General features: G+C 33.9%; 1 long non-coding RNA gene across 1 annotated transcript; it reads right to left on the minus strand.

The window, feature by feature from the left end:
• Nucleotides 1–893: 893 nt before the first annotated feature.
• LOC143262302 (uncharacterized) lies at nucleotides 894–3,810 on the minus strand. Its single transcript, XR_013036156.1, has 2 exons — nucleotides 3,392–3,810; nucleotides 894–3,307 (listed from the first exon to the last, which is right to left on the minus strand). It is a non-coding gene; the product is annotated as an uncharacterized LOC143262302 (long non-coding RNA).
• Nucleotides 3,811–15,028: the final 11,218 nt, after the last annotated feature.

Here is a 15,028-nt window from a genome sequence, read left to right on the forward strand (position 1 = left end):
TATGTGAAAGTCAGTCCGGATATATTTGGAATTTTTGCATATACTCTCTCTCTATTTCCTTATTTTTTTTGTTTATTCTTGCTATCTTCAATTTTTCTTGCTTATGTATTTTATTATTTTTTGACAATTTTCAAGCTCTTAGTAAGAATAACGTATTTAGAAACGAATTGTTAGTTTATTTGACAAATAAAAATGTAATCCTTCCTCGTTTTTCGTAAAATGTGTAACAGTACCATTTGCTCTGCGTTCGACGTGTATACACGTCGTTGCTTGTTTTTAATTCCGCACCCTGTGGTGATCTTTTGAAACTAAATTCCACAGATAACTGGTTAAAATACCAAAATTATGAAATTCTTTTTCGAAAATCATCGGTTAGTGTGAAATTGGTTTAGTCAAGTGTATATAAACCAGTGTATTACAAAAGATGAAAGGTAACATTCTCTATTATTCCGAAAATGTCTAGACATAGAAGTCAACTGTTGGAATAGCCAATTAAATCATACTTTGAATAAACAAGTGAGTGAGCATGCGCAGGATGAATGAGCAGAGTGGCGCAGTGGAAGCGTGCGAGGGCACTTCTAATGGGATAGTTAATTAGTTATAGTGTTAAATGTAGAGTATTAATGTTAATAATAAAGAACAATTTACTTTAATCATCCCCAGAGTATTCTAACATCAACATAATAAAAAACATGGAGAATACTTAGGCAGATATGCAAACTAATATTTTTGTAATTTCTATTGCGTGTTTCGTCCAAATTTTAATAGGAATTTGTAGACAAATGTTTTATTTTATTTTCTTCTCATGGTTACTCTGGGGTTTTAATAACGTCAAGTAGAAAGTTGATTGAAGTCATAGAAAATGCTCACTGGAAGTGTGACATACGAAGAACATTCCTGACATATCTTTCATAGCTTATCTTTCACGTACTTTGAATTCGCTCAAGAATAATTATTCAGCCATAGGAAAGGAACGTCGAACATAACGTCGAAAACGTGGGAATTTAAGACAGCGTTAAATTCATTTAAGTCATTCACAACCTACACTCTCGATGAGAGCCAAAGATCCAAATAGCCAAATAACTATATCGACGACCTAAGCATCTTTTTCAAACGCAATTCGATATATGAAACTGTGATAACAGCGAAGCCAAGATTAGAAGAAACAATGATGCAAACAACACTCACCTACGATCTCCCAGACGCCTCATCTACGCCATTTCACCTACCAATAATGTCACCTGCCAAGATCAGAGAACCAAGTATAACTTAGTCTATACCTGATTAGGAATCTTCATCCCAGGAGAACAGCAATTCAACTGATGGAGACGAACCAGATACTAGTCCAGTTTTGCCACAACCTACGAACACGGATAACATTGTCACACCAGCAGAAGAAATTCGATGAAAATTAATAGAAGAGAAGCTCGCAGTAGATTAATCGAAGGTCACAAGGGTGTTACGGAAACCTTAAATCAATTAACCCTTTCGATACTACCGCCGCCTATTGGCGGCATCCACGGAAAGTTATGTGGGCATGCCTTAAATATATATGTTTTATTATATATAGATAAACTACGAAAAACAAATTGGAATGTTTGCTTATATCGTTAATTTTTTGAATGTGTAACTTACAATTTGAATTTAGCTCCCTTCAGGATGAGTGTAAAACGCTTGAAAGGAGAACAATGGATAAACGAAATCATTGATTCCAAAAGTGATTCTGATGAAGAAAATGAATATAATTTAGCATTTCGCAAAAGGAAGAACAATCGAGCACGTGTACTTAGCACCTCAGAATCTGAAGAAGCAGAAAAGTCTGAAGTACGAATTGATACTCCTTCTAGCATCAAATGGACATCAAAGAAGCTTAGTCCAAAAATTCATGATTTTACGCCACATCATTCGGGAGTAGTTGGGAACAATTTAAATCGTTCGTCGAGAATTTTGGATTACTTCAGACTGCTTTTTTCTGAAGATTTAGTTAAATTTATTGTGGAAAAAAACAAACAATTACTGGTGTCGACAGCTCAAAAGGGATCACTTGAACGCTTCAGAAGGGATGGAAGTGGATGAATTATATTGTTTTATTGCTGCGTCGTTATTAATGACGCGAACCAAAAAGCTATCCTTAAATGAATATTGGTCTAAAGATAAGCTTCTCCGAAGCGATATATTCAGTCAAATTATGAGTAGAGATCGCTACTTTTCATTATTGAAAATGTTGCATTTTACGGACATAGTCGGTCACACTGCTGATCGTTTACACAAAATAAATGAAGTAGTGGAAATGCTACGAACATCATTTAACAATGCATTCCAGCCATACCAGCGGTTATGTATAGACGAAAGTCTACTCCTCTACAAAGGCGTAATAGATTATAACTCTTCAATGGGTACAATCGATAAATCAGATATGGTGATAAGTACTATCGATGCAACTCGCAAAAGTTTAAAGTTGTATCGCAAATGCGCGTGTGGAACGCATTCTGCCTATATAAGCACACCACAAAAAAAAACAAATCTCAATGGCGAAATTTCACCTTCAGTTGATTAAGGAAATATTAGAAAAATACCACACACACAAGAATCATGAATATTATCGGTGCAGCAGGTCAGGAAGTAATTATCCCACAAGGCTCACAGGGAGACATTTTCCTTCGATATATCATCAGTCGGGGGAGAAAAATCGAAAACAAAGATGTGTTGTATGTGCGGCTGGTGGCGTGGGCTTGTGCGTTTCACCTTGTTTCGAAAACTATCACACCAAGTTACACTATTAGTTTTGTCGTTGATTATATTTCACTATTAGTTTTATTATTTATTATGTTACACTATTAGTTTTGTTATTTATTTTAATTTTGTGATATTGGACCATATCATTTATATCGATGCCATTTACTTTAATTAATGTACTGTCAAGAAAAAGATATGATTCTAAAACGTTAAGCGCCATGCCTGTTTTGTCTATCTTTCCATCTGATCCGCGAGATAAGATTCCGTCGAAATCGGTTTTTTGCCGAGGATTGGTTTAGGTTACGACAAAGCAGTATAAACATTTTAGAAATGTTTTTTAAACACTTTAAATTCCGCGTCAGTCACCGATGTCGCGGTCCGAATGAAAAGTTTAGTGTCAATCACGCTTCTATTTTCTATTTTCATTTCTATGAATGCCGCAAAACATGTTTTCGCGGCTTACGCTGTCGGACAGTGCAACCACTCTCGCGGAAAACTTCATCGTTCCACGAATGTATAACCGCGGCCAGGTCCTCCGTACCGAAAGGGTTAAAGGAAAAATATCACTGCCCTGAAATGAGAAAAGATTCACAAGAATTCATTCGTTCACTTATCAGAACAAAAACCCGTCAACCCGTAATTATTACGGACACACCTCTGGAACCTTTTGACGAACATGCCATGGACACATTTGGACTACTTCCAACAACAATCAATGGAAATCGCTACATTTTAACTATGCGAGACAATTTAAAAAAGTATTGGTTAACAGTTGCTTTATCAGATATTAAAGCCATGATAGTAGCTGTCGCGTCCGCGAGTCATTTCATTGCAATACGTGGGACAACAAAATCCATTTCGATAGATGAAAGCACTAGTTTCTTGGGAAACTGATGTTACATGTTGCCGAGATGGATTGTTAAAAAGGAGTCATATATTGTATTAACAGAATATCTAAAACAATACATCGAGTCATATGAAGAATGGGACCTCTACTTACCATTTGCCATGATTTCATATAAATACCTCCGTTCACGAAGCTACGAATTTCACACCCCACGAATTAATCTTCGGGAAAACCACAAAACAGCCAGTAGTGTGTTCCCCTCAGAAAAAAATATGCCGACTTGCGGATCTTATTTGATTACGTTACAAGCTATATTACGATGAGTGAGCTAATCCGACATAACTTATGGTGGAGTAATACGTCCATGTGTAAAAAGAATCTGAAACAAGCAAATTCGATCCACGTTACATCGGGCCATACGAGATAGTAAGTGTCGGATATAAATAATGCAATTTTAAAAACAGATGCGACCGGACACCTAATCGCGAAACATCAGGATAAATTAAAACACTCCTTCGTCTTCGATAGTTCGTGCGACACAAATTAAAAATTGGAATCACTTTCAGGATGAAGTAAATCCCGCTGATTATCCAGAGGTGCGCGAGGATCTCTTAATAATGCCAATGTATAAGGAAAATCTAACTCGTGTTTGAAGCTGAAGAATACAAATTGTGTGAAAAATGTTGGTCTCGGGGGTGGCAGCAGAAGAAAGAGAATTATTTCCTGAAGGCTGCTGGCATACCATCGCAGGAAACCACATAAGTGAGGCAGATTGTCATTGTGAAGGATATGGTTCTGTAATCCTGGAAACACCAAACACTATTCGATGCCGAGAATGCATCGAAGAATACATATTTCGAAATGTAACTGGAGACATTACAGCAATTAAAAAATGGCAAGGCCATTGATGTGGTCACTCAGTGGTAGCATCATGACCGTTAACAGCAACACACGCACATATATAAAAAGAAAAACACATATAATCCATAAATCATCGTCATAAATAGTTAGAGCCAATTGAACGTAGCAAACGGGGATCTGCTAAGATTATTTAATTGAACATAATTTAACATAACATATTTAACATAAACATGACAGGAAGATGTATTTTTCTAAAAATTTCAAATCGGGATAAAGAAAAACATGCACGGGAAGAGCTACCCAGACCAGGATCGAAAGGATCAAAAACCAAGCAATCCAAACCGAACCAGAGGAAACAGTGTCGAGAAAAAGGGTTGGATCGGTGGTGGAGTCAGGGATCTGCGATCTGTGTAAGGTGTACGCCCTCAGAAAGGACTGAAAGAATCATTTACATGTTTCATCTAAGGAGGGAGGGGAGCATACACCCGCTGGCACCAGTCGGCGGGTTCGCTCTTTATATATATTGTGAACTATGTACCCCCCTTTGGAGAAGTGCGATGACGAATTTTCTGGGACCGAAGCAAATATGAACATCCCCATTACCATTTTTCAAAAAAAATTTTGGTATATAAAACGCCCAAACGCGACCAAAAGCGGGCCAATACGTATATCGTTACAAGGTTATAAGCCTTCCCCGACTCAGTGCGACAAAGTGAGAGCGCGATCTAGAATCCGCGCTACACTCACATACATGCAATTGTATATACCAAAGGCTTGTAATATACTATCTTTTACCAGTCTATTTAGTTGTCGAATTCATTTATCCCACTTCCTGATTGAAAGCAGTAGTTGGTACAAACTTATATAGATATATAGTGGCCCATAAAAGTGTTCGTACACCATTTAAAACGCAATTACTTTTTCAAAACTGAACTAAATGACTTGAATTTTTTTAGGCGACAGAGAGATTAGTCTACCAGACGATGACTAAAAAGCTTTCTTTTAATTTTGCTATTACTTGGAATGAAAAGAAGAAATTAAAAAACCTCGATTTTTAACTTTTTTATCTGAGCCTATAACGAAAATTTAGAAAATACCCTCTTGTAGATTTCGGTAACTTATATGCGTGCTGAAAATTTGATCGACATCGGTTAAACCAGAGTCGAGCTACAGGTGTTGCAAGATTTTAAAAACTGCAGATTTCATACAGTTCTTGGTGAAAATCGTGATAAAACTGCGATTTCTGCGATCTTTAATTTGTTGTAACTCGTAATTGATATTACGAGATCTACCAAAAACATTTATTAAATTTTCGTTATGGTTATGTCGAGGTTGAATTTATTTTTCAAGTAAATTACTTTCAATCGAATATACGGCAAGACCGGTTACTTCGGATGATTTGACAATTGTTCCGCAGTATTAGGGATTAATTCATTTTCTATGCGTCGGTCGACGAAATTAAAAACTGATTCCGATAGCGATCTGTCATTGTTACTTTTTATATTCGTACCATTAAAGACCAGAGTGTCAAATACAAATGGTCTTAAATGGCCACGTGCCAGAGTTCCTACGCAGTGAAGTCGAGCTCTGATCCCGGCCGTATAAAAAAGAAACTTTTTTCTTTCGTTTTCAATCTTTTTCAAATGTCCAATTATCATGAAATGTACTCAGATATACTGAAAATAATTAATTTATACAAGCAGGAGAGTCAACGGATAAAAGCTTTAATACTTTTGAAGAAATACTTCAATGTGTGTAGCAAGGGAAAAAATGTCGACCTTATACTTCATTGTGGAGATTCATTTTACGATGCGAAACCAACAACTTCTGATGAATTAAAATGTATGGAATTGTTAAATAAATACTATATGGGTCCCAGGTTAGCAAGATATGATAATATCAATATAAGATGATATTTGAAGTACGACAAATATTAATTATTGCCATTTCATCAGAGCAATTAACATTCAATTTTTGAGCGAGCCAGAATTAACATCCCCACACTGTACTTTTGAAACTATAAATTTTTAGGATCCAAATTTTAATATTGACATGCCAATATTTTCCATTCACGGGAAAAAAATGACCATCCAAGTAAGAAATATAATATTAATAGTTTAAGTACAGTGATTTTTCAACACTGTGATTCAGCCATTAGTAATTATAATCAAAATTATAGGTTGTGGAATAAATGGGCCAACGGACTTGTTGTCTGTGTCTGGTTCCATAAATTATTTTGGAAAATGGACAGCCACCCCTAAGATGATCATTCCTCCACTGATGATAAGAGATCCATGTATGTATTGAGAGATCTTTCCTTTTTTTTAATGCAAACGATTTTCATTCATAGGTGAAATGCTTTAATTTGTTTGTTTTACATAAAAAGCGTGCACCATGTCTTAAACGTGGATATACTTCGGAAGCCCACCTTCCCTCTTTTGTTGACTTTGTCGTGTGGGGAGGGGAACACGAATGTCGTATCACACACATGTTTATCTCTAAAAGACAATACTACATTTCTCAAACAGGTATATTTTCAGATTTATTTATTAATTATGATGCATAAAAAATAAGAAACTACTGCTTAAGAAACGCACGTACAGGTTGCGATTTCTTTATGCGAGGGCGAATCGAAGGCCAAACACATTGGCATGCTTAGCGTAAACGGTAATAAGTTTAAGTTGAAGAAATTGAAATTAAAAACCGTTAGACCATTTGTGTTTGACACTCTGGTCTTTAATGATACGAATATAAAAAGTAACAATGATAGATCGCTATCAGAATCAATTTTTAATTTCGTCGACCGACGCATAGAAAATGAATTAATTCCTAGTACTGCGGAACAATTGTCAAATCAGCCGAAGCAACCGGTCTTGCCGTATATTCGATTGAAAGTAATTTACTTGAAAGATAAAGAACGGTTCGATTCGACGAGGTAAGATTCTATTAGTACATTAACGAATACAAGTAATAAACGGAAATAAATAATATGTATATTTTAGATTGGCACAGAAATATTGTGATAAAGTTGCTAATCCTCACGAATTAATTGTATTCTGTAAAACAAGAAGTTCCGGTAAGAAGCGATTGTCGCTTGATTTTGACGGTATTAGTGATGAACTCCAGGATATGGCTGAGATTATGGGCTATACTGAGATAAACAAAAATTGCGATATTCTACAAGGTGCTAGAAGGTAAAATTTGTTTGGTTTTTTAATTAGGAGAATTAAGGTTTTGTGGAAACCATACAAGCAAAACTAAAAAGATCATCGTTTCATCAGTTTGGATGAAAGTAAAAACCTATGAACAATACTAACAGTGAATGATCTAAATAAAGCATTAGGTAAATTTGTTAACAAAAATAACACTAACGCTTTTAATAACCTACAGAGGTAAAGCATATACAATGTAATATTTCAAAATATTGATTTGCCATTATAAGCTCGATTGTATTGTTACTATTAATTCTGTACATATAGCCGTGAAATAAAAAAAACTTGTGGCATGTTTGGAAACTAGTGGAACAACTGCAGATATTGGAAATATCAGGAAAGAAGTTAAAAGTTGTTGTGATAAGAGAAAGAAGAAAGCACAAAAAGAAAAAACAGAAATATATGTATACTTGCAAACAAACTTATCTAAAAATGATAATATACTATTAGATTTGACAGATGCTATTTTATATTTATATATTTTATATTTCGCATACTATTTTATAGATGCAAACATTATTCGCTAATAGACCGGTAAAACCCTTTAATAATGACGAGATAATAGTTATTGACAGTAGTAGTAACGATGAAGATGAAGCGGAAAAACAGATAAAGCTAATGGCAGTGGAGCATGTAACAAAACCAAAGAAACCGATAGAAATAATGAGTCATAAAAGTTCTGTTGGTGTAACATCTGAGAGGTAATTTACTTCAACTCAAAAACAGACAACAGCGCAGATACATCATCGAACTCTATTAAACGATTCACAGTTTATACGTATAGGTCTTTGATTTATTATTAACCATGACATTTTATCATTTGTTACAGGATGAAGCATTGAGCGGTGATGTAATAAAGAAAATAAATTGAAGAAAGCCTAATAAAATACGGTTCCAAAGCAATTCTGATTAGCTTGTCCAGGTCCGAATCCTTGTTTATACAGTACTTGTAAAACATTAATATTAAATAAATACTTTTCAGTAAATCTTGAAATATTTGGTAATATATAATATATATTATATATAATTCGGACATTCAAGTTGCAACAAAAAAAATACATACTATAAACAAATCATAAAATCGTATAAAATAGAGATTTTAAAATGACATCGATCTTAAATAAAGACTAATGATAGAAGAACTAGTAAAACACCATTTATCTGGACTGTGTTTATCCAACATAGTAACCCGTTACCAACAATTGGATGTCAGGTACGATGCTCCTCTTATCCAACTCCAGTCTACGCGATATACCCATTATACAACACACTGTTTTTGTTTCTTAGTTAGAAATTCTAACATAGTCTTTCTGCGTAGAATGTAAGATAAGTAACGATTTATTTCTGTTACTTGTATCTATGTGATTCGTCCAGAACATATATTCTCATTACGTCTTCTCACAAATCAAACGAAAAGAGAAAAAGAGTGGTGCTTTGTAGTGAAGAAAAATTTGAAATTAATAGACGCTTCAGAAACAATTAATTCCTTTTATTAGAAAATAAGCTTACATATTGCAAAGAAAATGTATTAGAAACATCGTAAGAAAAGAGAGTGGAACGCAGTGTATAAAGAGATGGGAAGAGGTGAGCACTTCAAATAAACCTACCAGTTACAAACTGAAAAACTCTAGTTTTTAACTTTTCTATCTAAGTTTTAAGACGAAAATAATAACGAAAATTTTAAAAAATACGTATTGTAGATCTCGATAAGTTACATGCATGCCGAAAATTTCATCGAAATCAGTTAACGCAAGGTCATAGTTACGAGCATTAAAAAAATTTTAAAACAGCAACTTTCTCACAATTATTGGACGGAAATATTAAAAATCAGGACAAAACTGCGATTTTTGCGATCTTGAATTGTTTACCGCTTATACCAAAATCAACCGATTCCGCTGAAATTTTCAACATGAATATAAATTACCGAGATCTACGAAATACATTTCTTAAATCTTCGTTATATATTATTTTATTTAATCATTCTAAGCAATAACAAAATTCAAGCTGCTTAGTTCAGTTATAAGCAAGTTATGGCGTTTTAAAAGTAGTCCTAATATTAATGGGAGTCACAATAAATATGCGAAATGGTCGCAAATAGCCCCTAAGATCGTGTCACAGTGATATTCGACCTAAAATATGGCCGCGACGCCATATATTCGCAAGAACCGATTGCCCACGTGGAAGACACGTGCTTCCCATTTCACAAGCTTTCTCGAGACGCTATACGCGTAATGCACCGAATAATTACTCCAACCGAGAGAAAGTAACAGAGTCATCGAAATGTAATTGGAGAAATTCGTACTGATAATGAGACTTACCGAAAAACTGACCAGAAATTCCCAGTTACGAATGCGGCTCCTGGCCGGTCATTAGTCTTCACATATCTTTGGGACGGTCGCTGGCAATTGTTGTCAACACTGTCCTTTATTATTTCGCCTGCTGCCCTATGGTCTTTAGCGGCTATCTTCTTTCACTCCGTATGAATTAATCTCGGCTCGAATTGTCACAGTTACACTCATTTCTTCCAAACACCCAACGCTACGGTCTACGCGACAATGATCCTCGTTCTCGGCAGATCGCTTCCTCAGCCAGAAACGAGGCATTCCCCACTCCCGAGACTCACGGCTCGGCACAGACGCACAAACCCTACGCGCACCCGCCGTTGCTCAGGGCCGGCACTATTCGACTCAGCCCACGCTCCGAGCGTCCTAGATCTCGCGGCATAATTCAGTGACTGTAGAGAATATCGCAACATGTTACAATTTCAAGAAATTTCAGTTTATGCAAATACGATGAGCTCAATAAATGAAAAACCAAGAAAGGAATTGGTGGCCAGAACTTTAAAGGACAAACATCTCGAAAGTGAAAACATGTGTGACATGCAGTGTTTTTTCTTCCAGCCACAAAATTTCTTTCTTCCCTGATTTTGTTAAAAGACTTACGAATCACTTTGCAAATAAAGATAAAAAGATACAAAAAGCATGCTTTCCACAAAACAAAAAAATAAACTATTATATTAAAAAAACTCTACCAAATTGCAGAAAAATAGCCTAGATATATTTTTTATTTAAAATAATTTAATAATTCAAACAAATTTACGTCTTATTTCTATTACTGTGTACTGTAGCTGGATTAAGTTTTCACGTTTTTCTCGATGGCTGCGTTGATTACTGATCCTTCTGTATACGCTATACGTGACTATAGCGCGTATATATATATATATTATATATAACTCAATCGAAAATTGCTTTTTATATTTTGCTAAATATTTTGTGGGTCCTATATATTTTAATTCTAATAAAATTCGTATATATGTAAAAGATATGTATATGTAATATGTTGCGATTCCATGTAATTCCAAACAAAAAAACATGAAAAAAGTGTAGAATAATATTTTTTTGTTTAGGATTTAGTTTTCGAGAAAATCGAGATTGAAAATTTCGAAAACAAAATCCTAAAAAAAAGGAAGTTATTCTGTATTTATTCATGTCTTTTTTATGAAGAATAACCCAGTGCCTGTTTGTATATAGTTTCAGGAATACCCTGTATTTTTCAACAGGGTGATGCCGCGAATGTTTTTCTCGAAGATTGATCAGCAAGGTCATATCGCTGAAAATTGTTGCGAAAATCATAACCAAGCATTATGCAAATAGCAGACAATTTCGAAACATTTCCGAATGACAAAAGTGTATTTAAGATGAGAAGGAGCAATAAGAGCAAAAACTAATAAAGAAACTCCGTAGATAATAATGATTGTTAATAAATGGAAAGATGGAGCCACAAAACATTAGGCATTCAATATTATTCCTTGATTTATTGATATACATAATTTTAAGTTAAGTGTGCTAACATTTTATCCCACTGTATTTCTATAAAAATTCTCTTTTCTCATATAAAATTGTTTACACTTGCGAAATGCAATTTTATTTCATTTGTATATGTTTATAGTGGTATATTGCAAATTTATATAGAAACAGTATTTTAGTCGTAATGTTACATAAATAAAAATATTATCCCGAAATGAAAACTAGGAAGCATAATCGGAGACTTGAGACCAAGCATCCACATATTCGACACTTTCCTATCTTTATTTGAAAAACGATTCTATGAATATTGATTTGTTTTTGTTCTCGAATAATGTATTTATGTGTTGATAATTAAATGGTATTTTTATTTGTCGGACAAATTCTCGACTAATAAAATTATTTATTTCAAACACGTCGAATAAAGATACTTATTTTATTAGGACCCTCCAATATCACATAAAGATGAAGTATCTTTTGTTCGTAATGTGATATGATATATGATATATTATATAATATACTGCAAAAGTATCGTACAGTATTTATGAGTCCTCCCGTCCTCGACAGCAATTACAGGGAATACTATTTTATGGCACCCTCAAGTGGCTTTCTCGTTTAGGGTCTCCGACGAGAAGAATCAAGCCGTCAGAGGAATGACTAACAGACGATTCGAGACAATAGATACGAACACGAGTACGCTAGAGGCGAGCAGGACAAGGATGGCCCGCAACATCGAGATCCCATCGAATTAGGAAAGGACGAATGAAATAGTATAAGCTTCTGATAGAATTGTTCGGTACTTATGAATGCATAGAAACATACACCGTTTAAGTTATATAATCACTTTTAATGAAAAACAGCGATGTATCATTGACTGTAGTTTTCATAACAGTCTAATAAGATGTTGGATAATCCTTGGATTTGAAGACTCCATTGCATCTGTGTGTGTGTGGCATAAGTTCAATTAATCGAACACAAAACTCAGTCGGAATTTCTGACAATATTTTCGTGATTGTTTCCATTAATTCTGCTTTATTGTTAAAAGATCCCTTTCCCTTGTGATAAATAACCAATTGTCGGATTTCAAAAGACGTATTTCTTCCTTTTCATCCCATTTTCACAAGTAAAGCGTCTGATATCACCAATAATTTCTGTGGTACCGAGTTCTTACAACGGATTTTTATTTGTTTATAAAATTTGTTTATAAACAATATGTATTAGCGGCGTCGTCAATGTAATACAATATTTTACTCTGGCATCTAAGATGTTGTGTCCGAATATTTTTGCAACGTTAAATTTTGTCACAATCTTGTTTATCGCTTATTATACAAAAGAACATGTGCAATAAATAAACAAAATTTATTTTTCTACTTACTTTAAGAAGTGCAATAATTTTTCTAATAATATCGTGTCCGAATATTAATGCGAGTCACGTGTATCTATTTAGTATAAAGAATGTGAAATAAAACTGTAATAAGAAGCATATACATTCGGGTAAACGATGGAATAAAACATGCTCAAAAATTACTTTTGCCTATATCTTTATCCGAAATATATTTAAAACATTAAGAACTTAATTTTTTTGTGTCATATGAGGAGATCACATAATAAGAAATTGAGAAAGAGCAATATTTATGAAAAAAATTAGCCTCATCGGCGCTCGAACTCGCTCGCTCCATCAACCAACGACGTTGTAATCATAACGAAGATTTTGTATATCACGCATATCATAGTTTCATATCTTGAATGTCGTGTTCCTAGTTAAATAATCGTTTCTTTACATGTAAAACCGTTTAATACTGCATAATATACTTATTAAGTGGACAATATTATACTTAACAAAGTTAAGTACGGAGAAAATGTCGAAAGTTTGGTTTTTATTTTTTATAACATTGTTTCACTCCCACAAAAAATCTGGCAAAGATTGCTGACAACATCAGACATTGCTGCTTTTGACAATATTCTCCGATAGAATTAAAATAGCGAAGACAAGATTTGTCATTTCCGCAAAAATTTGCAACTTTCCGATTTGTTTTTTCGTTCTCTATTTTTTTGTAACCACATTTTACAATCGAAAAATCTGAAAAAATTCTCTAACATGTGGCCTGTTATTAAAAATGGATCAAATCTTTTTCAAAATTTAAAAATGCCATCGTTCATCAGTTGGTAAATATGAACAAAACTTTTTGAAACTGTTTTAAGTATTATATTTAATTACATATTTTGAGGTTAGCAATGTGTTGATAAGAAGTTACCAAATTTTCGGTTAAATCACTGCATACTACGTCGACGTATTTTTCGTCTGCTCTCTAATGCGGCACGGTTTGCGCCGAATGACGTGTTTATAATTAATCGATTAATTTAATCATTTTCCAGTTATCTTACTTTATTATTAATAAAAATATTAATACAACTTCGACAAACGCAAAAGTAGACAGCAATTAAAGAATGGATATAATTATAATGCAATGCGACACTTTTTTATTTCTTATTTTTTCTTAACGGTAATTGTAAGATTTTTCCCACTGTAATTGTGAGGTTAAGATCAAATACAATATAATTGTAATATGTGTATATATATAATATATTATATAATTGTAACGTGTAAGATTATATCTTACAAAATTACAAATTTTATAAAAAATATCAATATACTTTTCATATTAATACTTACTTAATCTTTTTTATTACAACCAATAAAACGACAACATAAACATTTTTGTTTTTGTAATTTATGATAAAAAATTAGTATTGAGATGAGCCGATTTATACATATTTTGTTTGTTCTTATTTTAATCAGAAAAATCTCACGAACACATTTATGCAAATTTTATTTAAAGATAAACAAAAAGAAGGATGTTTCATCTTTGCATTATGTATTTTGTACCTGTTGTCCCATATTCAAGCCCGGATTAGATTACGATCCATATGACTCGTTCGACGTTGAATTTTTTCGGCATGTCAAGCGGATTTCCCGAAACCCGATGTTTGGAACGGGATCAGAAGACGTGTATCGGGTCGGGACGAGATCCCGACAATATTCAAGATTCCTGAAAACATTCGATTTCCTATGCTACCAATTATTACATAACGACACATCGCCGTACCTAGTACACAATCGACTAGCGAAAAGATGTTTTCAACAATTGGAGATATCGTTGCAATCGAGAGAACCAAGCTATCACATACTGCCATACGTAGAGAATTTAAAATCAAACTATACACATTTTACTTTCCTGATTTCTTAAAAATATAAAATTTTGCAAGGTAAACTGCAACAATGGAAATAAAAAATTTTAAACTAGGACCGTATTTAAAAAAAGACGCGCTCTTGAATCCCAGTATTTTAGGAAGTCCCAAACATTTTCGGAAAACCCGAAAGTTTCAATATCCCGTCCCGATTCCGAAAATCGTTCCCGGTCCCGTCCTGATTCGTACTCGTACACCTCTAACATTGATGTCTATTATATAATATAAATACAAATTTTATGATAACCGAAATCTATAAGGAACACAAAATAATTAACAAAATATAAAAATCAGTTTTCGATCGAATTACTGCGCTCTTG

This window comes from Megalopta genalis, unplaced genomic scaffold, assembly GCF_051020955.1.
Source record: "Megalopta genalis isolate 19385.01 unplaced genomic scaffold, iyMegGena1_principal scaffold0109, whole genome shotgun sequence".
Taxonomy (NCBI): Eukaryota; Metazoa; Arthropoda; class Insecta; order Hymenoptera; family Halictidae; genus Megalopta; species Megalopta genalis.